Source organism: Lates calcarifer, linkage group LG9 (assembly GCF_001640805.2).
Source record: "Lates calcarifer isolate ASB-BC8 linkage group LG9, TLL_Latcal_v3, whole genome shotgun sequence".
Taxonomy (NCBI): domain Eukaryota; kingdom Metazoa; phylum Chordata; class Actinopteri; family Centropomidae; genus Lates; species Lates calcarifer.
Window position 1 is genome coordinate 6,814,525 of NC_066841.1, and position 11,626 is coordinate 6,826,150.

Below are 11,626 nucleotides of genomic sequence, written 5' to 3' on the forward strand. Positions count from 1 at the left end.
ACAAAGAATTACGAAGGTAAAACAGAGGTAGTTCCTCCTTAATTAATTCCTCCCTTTAATATTACAGGACAAGACACCTCTTTTTCTTCCTGTTTCTATCTGTCCTTATGAGATATGAGGTTCAGGTACAGTCTTGGCTATTAAGGCTCATAATCAGTTAATTCTCCATAAGTTCTTAGACAGCAGAGAAGACAAATAAAACATATAAGGTGCAGTAAAGTGCTACATTGACTTGTTGTCCGTCACTGAAATTTCATTTCTCCATGTTGGTCCATGTAGCACAGAATGATAGTCACCAAAACTGCCCAATAAATGAATTACCAGTCAGTCCTATATAACTCTGGACTGTTTGTAATAAATACAACTGAACAAGAAATAGACCAGAAAAAGGCAATAATATATCTTTTTTTAGACTGACCCATACCACAGGTGTGTAAGCAATCTAAAACTAATTTAAAAAAAAAGGTCATTTCTTCACAGTTTTTCCTTTTCCAATTCCCAGCCCAGAACTTGTGATTTGCATAAAATGATTGGCAAGTGTCATCATTGTGATGTTCAAAGTGGGTCCAAACCTTAAACCTTTTGATACATGTAGTCTATTTTTGTGAGACTGTGCAGTCTCAGCTCTTATTCTGGTCCTGTTCTGTGGGCAATCATGCAGAGGGAACAGACAAAAAAGAAACTGGCAATTTAACAGTTGGACTGTGAGCTTGATGATTTGACTCGGGGCTCTGTGACAGATGATTCAAATCAGAAAATTTAAGGGGGCCACACTCAATGTCAAAGAGTTTACACTCCATTCATTATTTCTCACTCACCAGAGCAGCCTTGCAGCTCTGAGGAGTCAAAGTGCTGAACAATTGGACCTAGTCAAAGTAAGGTCTTCACATGATTTCCCTTTTTCCCCAGCCTCGGGATATCACAGTTTCAAAAGATGTTTTAAAGATCATTTTTCTTCCAATTCCAGGAGCCAGTTAATTACAGTCAGATGAAAGGTGATCAGACTGTCTTCCCAGCGGCGATCTCATCAAACGAACAGCCTACAGGCCTTGTCAGGATACATCAGTATCTCCTCTCCACTCAGCCAGGCAGTGATGACTTTGTCTAGACGTGACTGCTCTCCTCTCAGAGATGGCAGGAGCTGACTGTGAAATATTGAGCCCAGAAATATCATCTGATTGACCATCTCCTGGTATCCAGCTGAGTTGTTCTGCCTGACTGTGATGACTGCCTGAATGTGACTAAGCTGTCACGATGACAGAGCTGGTGATAGAGCTGAGAGTCAAAAGCCGGGCATGGAAAAATGAAATATTACCTCCTGTTATCACTGCCAGCATGCCGGTGGTGTAGCCCTGTGCCCTTCTCTCCTTCTGTACTTGAACAGAGGAGCATCAGATATTGAACTCTCACAAATGCCAGAATTTTAAAGCAGCACTGGCCACTTCAAAACATAGCAGTTTCAAATCGTAGCAAAAGGTAACTGAACTATTTGGATTCTTGATCAGTTTGAGCATCCGTACATAAAATACCTAGCTGAATTAAAATGTGCCTTAGTTTAGTTTAGAGGAGACATGTCCTCAGTGCTAAAACTATTCAACATTCAGTCATTTATTAAGCAAAAACGCCAAACATTTGCCCACTTCAGCCTGCCGACTGTCAGTATTTGCTGCTTTTTCCTGTAGGGAATCATTGTTAACTAGGTCTGTGACTGAGTCTTACAGACCTATTTAAAAATGTACCATTAACAACATTAGCTACTTTCCATAGGCGGATGTAGAACTGCTCGTAATGATTGCTTTTGTTTGTTGTTGTATGCTCATTGAAGCTCTTTGTACAGTTATAGACCTAAATTAGGCTATTTTGAATTTACTTCCATCAAAACTGAGGAACATATTTGCTAGGTAACAGGCCAACTCAGCATGTCAGTCTGTGTACAGATCTACTCTACAGTACACTGCTGTGCCTTTTTTATTTGATTACAGTGCTTAAAATGCCCCTGCTGTCATCAAATGGTTATTTTCACATTTATTCTACAACTAAAATCACTTTTTTCTTCCTGAAATCATAACTGTTAGGAGTAGGTTTATGTCCAACGAGGTGTATAAATTTCATTTTGAATTCCTCGTCTGCTGACTGCACAACAGTGCACACACACTCCCTCACAGACACAGAGCTGTCCCATGGCTACCCACTCTTGCCAACAGAGCATCTTTGTTGCTATAAATAGTCTGTTTTCATACTTCCTTTGTGGCTTACTTAAAACATTTGGAGGGGGGTAAATCTGCTTTTTTGGACTGTAGAAAATAATATTAATAAGTTTGTTCACAAAGAAGCTGTGGAGAGATCTGTACACACACAACTGTGTGTTAACATAAAATAACACCGTCATCTTTTCTCTCCTATTTCCCCGCAGAGCTAAACATCAGACAGGACAAGGACTCACAGCGGACACAGCAAAAGGGACGTGAGAGTGAGAAACACAAAGGGACAGGAAAAGACATGGGAAAGATTAACACAGAGGAGCAGAGGAAAAAAAGATGAAGTGAAACGGAAATCATGGTTTAGAAGTTGGCTCATTTGGGGAGAAGATCTTTTGCTCTCTCTTCTGGGAGATACTGTTTGTCATCTTAAGTGGGAGTTACAAGCAAAGTCTTCATAAATGGTTTCTCTTATACTGGCAGCCACGGCTCTTGATGCCTCCGCTGCACATATGGAAAGTTATATTTAGCCAACATACAGCATTTGGATTTCAAATATCCATACTGTTTCTTATATTACTGAACTGAAAATGTTCATAGCCTCTATACAATATTGTTAATTTCAAAACCTTCACAAGAGTCAATTACAAGTGCAATTCCCTTCTGCAGTAAAATAAACTGAATCAACAGTGAGTAAAGAAAATGTAACAAATACATGATTAAAAAGTCCTGTGAGACTAACTGTATTGATACACAGATGGTGCAAAAGCAAAGTTTTCATTCATCACCACAAAGCCCCAGGTTCAAGCCCTTGGATTGGTCACACATTCCAGCAAACACAATTAATTGCCCGTATTCAGCTGTTGGAAGCTGGTGAGGGATCATGCCTTTATAACTTGTGAAAGCAGAAAAAAAAATCTCACCACGAGCTGCCCAAAGATCATGTCAAAACATTCCCTTAAGCACTACTTATTACATTTGGGAAGACGTGTAGACTGCATCTTTCCTGAATTCTGGATTTAAATCTGAATTTGGCTTTGACCTAGTCTCAATCCATTATGTAGCAAATGCTGACTAAAACTCATATTCACTAGTCTTATAATCAACTTAATTAACATAAGTGGTTCTACAGCCAGATGCTTTTCTTTTACAGTACATATCAACTGCACTACGCTATATCTGCATTACACTGCATAGAAGGTATGAAAGGAGTAAAGGAGGAAGTCAGGTGATGGTATATAGAGCAACAAAGTCCGCATTAGGTGGAGGGTTGGGGTGGATGAATGAATCAACAAAACACAGGTCTTTCTCACAGGAGACTGCTGTTTGTTTTCAGTTTGAAACCAATGGTCAGCATCGTTTCTTCTATCCATGACCATTACACAACCTTAAATGTGTGTTAATTAATGTAACCAAAACAATGACCAAAACTTTAACAAAGATCTTATTTTAACCCACACTGCTATCTTTCCCTGAACATAACCAAGTACTTTCTGTGACTAAATATAACAAACCCGTGACTGTTCCACAACTTTAGCCACGTGTTTATCATGACAATGAAGGTCGAAGGGTCGCCTCACGAAACCTATGTAGCTGTTTGGATGGAGGACTCTTCCTTTTGAAAACATATATGGTGAACACTCGTGCATCTATGATACATGTTAAGTCACAGTTGTTATGCCACGATGAAGGTTACCATCTAATTCAGTCCCTACCACTGGACATTTCTAAATTAAGGTCTGTACCAGCTTTGAGTTTTTAAAAAAATTACTTCAACACTTGATTGTGAGGGATCACTTAGGGAATCACTTTTTGGTCTCTGTGACAGACAGCTTAGCTGGAAAATCTGCACAACACCAATATACAATGGAGGACATATGAATGTCAAACACAGAGACAAGTAAGATGAGATCTGAAATAGAACAAAGTTGAAAGTAAAAGAAGATCAGGGATATCCTTTTAGAAAAGAATCCCAACTTCTCAAAAAGAAAAAAAAACCTTCCCCACGAGAATGACAGCAAGAGAAACCAGACATGAAGAAGCAGCGGAGAAGAGCTAAAGAGATATTAAGCTCGTTTTATCAGATGCTGCTAACCAGCAACACGTACGGTCTCAAAAGTCTTCAAACACATTTCTGTATTTCCACATATCAAGGCTTTGCCTCACATGCTGGCCTCAGTTTCACCCTCACGTCTTTTTCCTGATAAAGCAAAGTGGCATTTGTCTCTGAAGCTCATTTTAGCTCATTGCCAGGGCCTTGATCATTTCATCCTCAATGTCATATCTCTGTCTGCTCATTTCTCAACTGCACAAAGACACACAGTATTTTATTATCAGCTGCTTTATTAGCACTATAAATTCTCCTATTGAATTTGGGCTAAGAGGAAATAAACAGTGTGGTGACATCTGAATGGGGTCAGTGCCTCTCTGTTTACTTGTGGTTTGTTATCCCCTCTCAATACAATCTACTTTTATTGACTTATTGATTGTTCATGAGGGGGCTTAAGGCCAAATAAGATTTTGTAATATTGAATTTCCTCTAAAATCTGTTTTATATATATTCAAATGAACAGTTCTGGTTAAGTATATGCAGTGAATTAATCCAGCAGGGTTGGTGGTTGTTACTTTCCATCCCAACAAATGTCATTAGTAAACAACTGCTAGTGCTTCAGGTAAATTTGCATATGTATTCATGTAAATTTTTAAGTTGGGAAAATGCATTTCCACAAGTGCTCCAAGGCTTCTGCGTGTGTGTGTGTGTGTGTTTTCACTTCGTGTGTTGAATGCTGAGTGATACCATGCAAGTTCTTCTTACGCTGCCTTGTAACATCTCCATCTATATTTAGATCAAACATGCTCTTGATCTCTGAGTGTTCAGCTATTTTTCAGTCCGATAACAACCATCAGAACCATCGTAGTGCCTTCCTCTTTAACCGGCGGAAGATAAGGAACCCTTTCCCTCACAAGATTTCTCAGTGTTTCTACAATATCATGCTACTGTAGCTTCTCATTATCCTTACAATCATTTAATACGTGCCAAAAAAAGTTTTATAGGAGATAGAGGAGTAGTAAATCTGTTTCTGCCACCCACAAGTCACAAATATCTCCTATTTAGTGCAGCATTAGCATTATGCAGAACAGATAGCTAGTTAAAGGATGTGACCACATGGGAAAATCAAGCCTTTGCCAAAAACTCAGCCCTGTCTCCTAGAAATTACATTTATAGGTAAGAAAACAGGAACCAGGCTAGGTTTTCCTTTAATGTAAAAAAAAAAATAAATTCCCAGTGACTTCAGACACAATGTGTTTGAAGAAGACAACATATATTTCCCCAACCTTAACTGAAACACTTTTGTTGCCTAAACCTAAACTCACACAGGACTGTGGATGCAAACCCGGATCTCTGGTGTGATAGTTGCTTTGTATGTGGGTGGGCTTTGTATAACCACCATCCACCCCAACTACATCCTTGTGAATCCACCGCCTAAAATATGCAGCACCTCATTTGTTAAAAAAAAAAAAATGCTGAATTTTGCATTATTATTACTGGTAGTTATTCACCAACATTTAAGACTTGACAAGACTCATGTACATTAATATCAGTATTAGTGGTAAGAAATTTCAAAAGACACACAGACTTGGACTCAGGTGTGACACACACAAGCTAATTCCTTAGCTTAAGCAGCACAATACAACATGCCAGCTTCACAACAGAACGGCTGCAAGGTCTGTCATACTGCTTAGGGGTAAGTTCAGACAGAAAGCAAAGCAAATTTTTCCTTTTCCCATTCATCTCTCTACATCTATGAAGTAGATTCATGAAACCCTAGGGTCACACAGATGCATCTTTGCCTCAGTTCACACCTCCCCAAACAAATTTGCACCCACTCCTATCTTTTCACTGACACTATATTCTGTATATATTATATAAGCAATCTAAAATTCACTTTGCCCTCTGTCTTAGCACATTAGAATTTACATGCGCCCTGAATAGCTTAATGAGCACGGCAAAGGTAAGGCGTTTGACGACCAAAGTTGCTGCAACATCTGCTGGTGAGCTGGAGCAGCGTAGAGGATTCATTCAACATGAGCAGTGACAAACAGATGATAGAATTATGTACACGTGTAGTGGTGTAGTAGGTTACGTTTTCGGTTTTAACTCCTTATTTGTTTTCAGTCTCCGCCCAAATAGGTTTAGTAATCTCATATATGGTCACCTACCATGTATAAAAAACACAAAACACAACTGGAGTGCGCAGCCAGCAAGAATATTTGGCTGCTACTGTAAGTATTTCTCCATTAGCTCCCATTCACATTCTGACTAATTATATAGATGAGTCTGGGCTGAGAAGCTCACGCCACATTCTGGCATGCGATAAAAACGCCCATTTGAGCCAACAACATACCACTTCACCCTCAAATTAATCAAGCATCCTTGTAAATATCAATGTTTAGCCACATTACCTGCTGCTCGATTGCCTGACTTCTGGCAAATCAAGCAAAAATATTCATGAGGTGGTGCCAGAGTTATCACTCTTCCTGTCCCTCTCATACCTTATCACCTGTATGTATCAGCCTTCTTATAGATAAAAGGAGGGCCACTCAATCTCCAGAGGCAGGCCTTATCTCACCTTAGGGCCAATCATTCCCCTGAGACATCACAGTGACAGATCTATTGCCCAATCAGGACACCCCCCACTGCACTAATAACACCGCCACCCGCCACCTTTAATGGTAATCAAATACCTGCAAGCAATGGACCATGGAAAGGGTTTGTGTGTGCATGTGGTAGTCTGAGTAGGTTTGTGTGTGTGCACATGTGATCAATAGGCGGTCTCCAGTGTGGGAGTGGAAGAAGCATTAGATATCAGACAAGAGTTCAGAGGTCATTGCTTCCTCCTCACTACTATATATCCGTCTGGCGTTCTTTTTTTCTCTCTTTTTTTAAACAATATAATGCATCGGCTGGTGTTTCCCCTTTAATTATTGTAATTTGTAACATATTTTGGAAACAGCACCTTGCAACTAAGATGATTTTTTTTTCCCCCGTGTCTTAAGAGCACTGTAGCAGCTTTGTGTGTTTGTGGCTACAAAAGACAGCAGTGTATTCCAAATAGCCAGACACAATATAATTGTGTGTATCTGGTTCCCCTGAGTAGCCCATTCACTCACTGCTGTTTAAAAGGCATGTTGAGTTTTCACATGTATGTTCACTATGTGAAGAAGCAATCATACACTAGTGCTAAATTTAATTTTGACATACCCCATGGGATCTTCTGCTCTGTAGCTAGCAACCCTCTAATGGTCCTTCACTTTAAGGATGCTAAGACAAGCATATTTTTGCTATAAATAACAGCAACAATCTTGACTAGTTAGAGAAAACGTAATCAATGCTGCAGATGATGTTAACATCACCATACTATATCATTGCCAGGCACAATGATGTCATTGTGACCTCAGCTTGCTTTGTCATCTGATTGGTCAGGAGGAAAGGCAAACACACACCCTTTGGCAAAATAAGCTTTTCAGTATAAAACACACTTCTATGTGCATTCATTAGCGCATGTGTGGACTTACTCCAATCGACAACATAGAGACACACTCACACACATTGCATAAATTCACACTTATGCCATTATGTAGAATGGCGTGGTGGGTGTATGCCAACTAGGTGTCTTGCATTGAGCAGGCCCTGCTGACAGCCGAGGAAAGGCTCACCTGATGCCCAGCCACCTGCCATCTGTCTGCTGAATAATACCATTTGCCTGCTAGACTACAGGGGCGAGCATGAACACACCTGTCACACTATAAAACACACCATAAAACACACACAGCAAAATGCACAGGCTCCAGCTACAAATGGCTGGTAGAAATATGGGTGGGTGATACTGTCTTTATTTTCAGCGCTCAGCCGAGGGACACGAGGAGAATTCAATACAAATGGCATCACGCACAAAAGCAGTTAAGAAGACTGGGAGTAAAAGCAATATGACTATCCTGTCTCTAGGAGTGTGAGCAGACATTAGAGCGCAGGTAATTCAGCATAAGCAGCACAACATTGACCTCTGATCCTGTAACCAACTGGTTACTAGTCTGAGGGGCAATTCTGCTCATCTACAAAGCCTCTCAGCTGCAAATTGACAAATGATTAGATGCATTTCTGAAGATTTTGGTCTCAGTCCCAACTGATTTTTAACATATTATTATTATTATAGACCCTTATGTGCAAACTGAAGCTTATTGCAGTCATTGTAACCTATTGTGATGCCAGAGGGCTGCAGCATGATGAGATTACAAAGGATCAAAACGGACACTTTTTGCAAATAAATCCATCTCTCACCTATTCTTATTGTGCTGGTCTATCCTTCAGGTGCACTAAAAGAAGATGAGGTTCACCTCAGTATTATTTTTTTATATTTATTTTTCTTATACTCAAGCTAGGGCCAAGGCTGCACATGCACAGCACCGGTCTCTGAAAATGATGATAGGAGAAGCAATCAGGGGAGGAGGATGACACACGCTATACTGAATTAATTTCAAGGTTACTCCTCTCCACTCATCAAGGCATCATAATAAGCATGGGATTTCAGTCTTTCAGTGATCTGAGAGGCATCAACTGCGCCGTGCATGGCTAGGGGGGCTGGTGGAGGAGGAATAGCCAGCCTCTGAGGTTGGGGGGCGGGGAGACGGGCCAAAAAATGTATTTGCTGGACTGAAGACACGTTTGCTCGGCAACGGAGGCGACACATTTGCGCAAATGTTCCGTTTTCTGTTCTTAGTGAGGGATGCGAAACACTGAGGAGACTTTATCGCCAAAAATTGATATTTGTGAGAGCGTAAATAAGCGCTGGAGGGCGGTCACTGTTGCTGCTAGAGACAGGTGTCTGTCTAAATGCCGATATCGATTCTCTTCAATCATTAAAACACTATTCTCCGCACATTCTCGCTGAATCCGAGGTGAAATCTGTTCCATTCACAAACCGCTTCCTTTTACGCGCCTGGATACACACATAACACACAAGAGTCCTGCTTTGTGACTTGATTAAGATCCGAACTTGCTTCAGCAACAGACAATAGCTACACAGTCCCGTTTCCTCTATTTCTCCCCCCACAGCATCTGCAAGAATCACAAACACACACACACTCACCGCGGTGGGATGAAGCAATATTCCGGAGAAAATGCGAATCCATTGAAGGAACAATGAGGCGATAAGGGCGAAAGGAAGCCGTGTGCACTCCCACTACTACTAGTACTACTACTCCATCGGTTCAGTAAAGCCGCCGCTCTCGGTTTGTGATGGGGATCACGCAGCGTGTGAGCGCATGAGGATGGATGCTGTGCCTTGTCGGGGGGCGGGGACAAGACGCGTACTCGGGTCCGGTGGAGCGTACTTAATTCTGTGTAGGAACCTTGTGTTACAAGCAAGTCGGCTGTCTAGCCCGCATATTCCCAGCCAGTCAGCCCTATAGACCTCTAGGTCCTCTAGGAAAACTCCCTTCTTTTGCGTTTCCTTGTCCCAGAGAGGCAGCATGATGTCCTTTCAAGGCTGCTTCATATTCATGGTGCCTCTCACGTGCACAGATAGACAGGGTGAACGGTCTGTTGATCTGTGGCTGTTGTGGTATAGGCTGATGTCGATATGGGCTGCTGATACCATTGTTTGCTGAGTAAATTCAATATTATTAGAGATGTATTAAAATGAAAGAGGTACTAATTATATATTAATAATTAATCAAAACACATCTGACAGCATTAAAATTTATCTGCAAGAAATTACTTTAATATTTTTTTACATAATAATGTCTCTCAGTTAGACTAGTATTATTATTATTATTATTGTTGCTGTTGTTGTTAAAGAAATAGATGACAGTAATGAGCACAAAAAGGAACAAGAACCCAATGAAGCAAAATAATACAAGAACTCCAATCTTATTTTAGATAAGTGAGAAACTTTGCAAAGTGTGTGAATGGTGCCAAAAAGCAACATTCCAATATCAATAAAAGTTTTATCAGATGTTTGTCAAACTACCAGGCCACTGCCAGCCAAGCCCTATTGTTAAAATCTACATGTGGAAGAGCCTTGAAATGCAGTTCCTCTAGCAGCCACTAGATGTTGGCACCGAGACAACTCAGACTGTATTTAAATAAGGCAAAAAGAAAGAAAAAATAAATCTTTTGAAGACACGTCAAATTTCCAAAAAGCTAGTGTCAAAACTGGATTTTTAGGTGCTATATCTGGCTAAATATAGGTACAAAATCAATGCTTCAAAGACCAGTTTTACCAATATCACATACACGTTGTCAGTGTATAACTCTCAAAGTCTGTTTTTATATTTTAAAGCCACTTATGAAGGCCTATGTATAGGATTTGAAAATGTCTGACTGTGGTCCGGTGATAAAATTGGACCCATTTCATCTAAAGTCAAGGAGAATGAAGGGGACCAAAACAAGACATATACTGTACAATCACAGGAGCGTTCTTTAGCTGTCATATCAAGCCACAATACAAATGATTCAAATACAAATGATCATTTAACCACACACTCTGGCATTGCACACCCACACAAGAATTTAAAACCTATTCCCAGTGGAACTAGCCAACTGTCATCTCTGTCTCCTTTCCTTTCTTCATCCAGTTGCTGCTCTACCTTATTGCATAATATATCTTGTCTCAAAGGATGTCTAAATCTACCATCCCACCTCTGTGACTCGGCTAGTTGTAGCATTAGCGCCACAAATGCACCGCTGCCAAAACTGGGACAGACAAGTGAAACCAGGGTGCCCATCTCTGCAACAAGAAATTACTGAAGAAACACTGGTGTGTTCAGTGATCTAGATTCAGAGAGCATGGTACATTACACTCTGCACTCAGGCTCCCTCTCTTCCAATCCTCTGCTTTTTCAGCCCAGTTCTTTCACTCCTCCCCCCTTCTCTCATCTGTAGCCCTCAGTCACATTAACCAAACTGAGCAGAAAAACTGATATTACTGTAAAATTGTAAAATGTGCAGTCAGCACAAGTTATAATTAACCATAGTGCTGAAGTGGTCTGAAGATGTGATGGATAAATTTGGTACCAAATTTGGGGTGTTGTACTGGATCTAAATGGGGGCAGTAGTAGCCTAGAGGAAGACAATCAGGCTCAGGACCAGAGGGTTGCTGGGTATAAATTCCCAGATTATCTGAGAGAATATTATCTGGATAAGTAAAGAAGTAGCAAACTTTAAAAAATTGCTGCCAATGTGTTTTTGAGCAAGGCACTTTACTTTAAGTTACACTGTACTGTATCTACACAGAAGGCGTGGCAGTTCAGACTACATGAATTCAGACTGTGACACAAGCTTACAATGGCTGACAAATTTCCAGCATCAGGCCCCAATATGAACATCGGAAACAAAGAATGGACCTTGAAGAGTGACAAATTGAAGA

General features: G+C 40.5%; 1 protein-coding gene across 2 annotated transcripts in view; it reads right to left on the reverse strand.

The window, feature by feature from the left end:
• Positions 1–9,712, reverse strand: part of plppr1 (phospholipid phosphatase related 1) — a 43,674-nt gene extending 33,962 nt beyond the window's left edge. The window contains exon 1 of one of the 2 annotated variants that reach the window (XM_018680624.2): positions 9,347–9,712. The gene's annotated coding sequence lies outside the window, so the exon portion shown is untranslated. The remainder of the gene's footprint in view (positions 1–9,346) is intronic. The other variant, XM_018680623.2, reaches the window with a different exon arrangement.
• Positions 9,713–11,626: the final 1,914 nt, after the last annotated feature.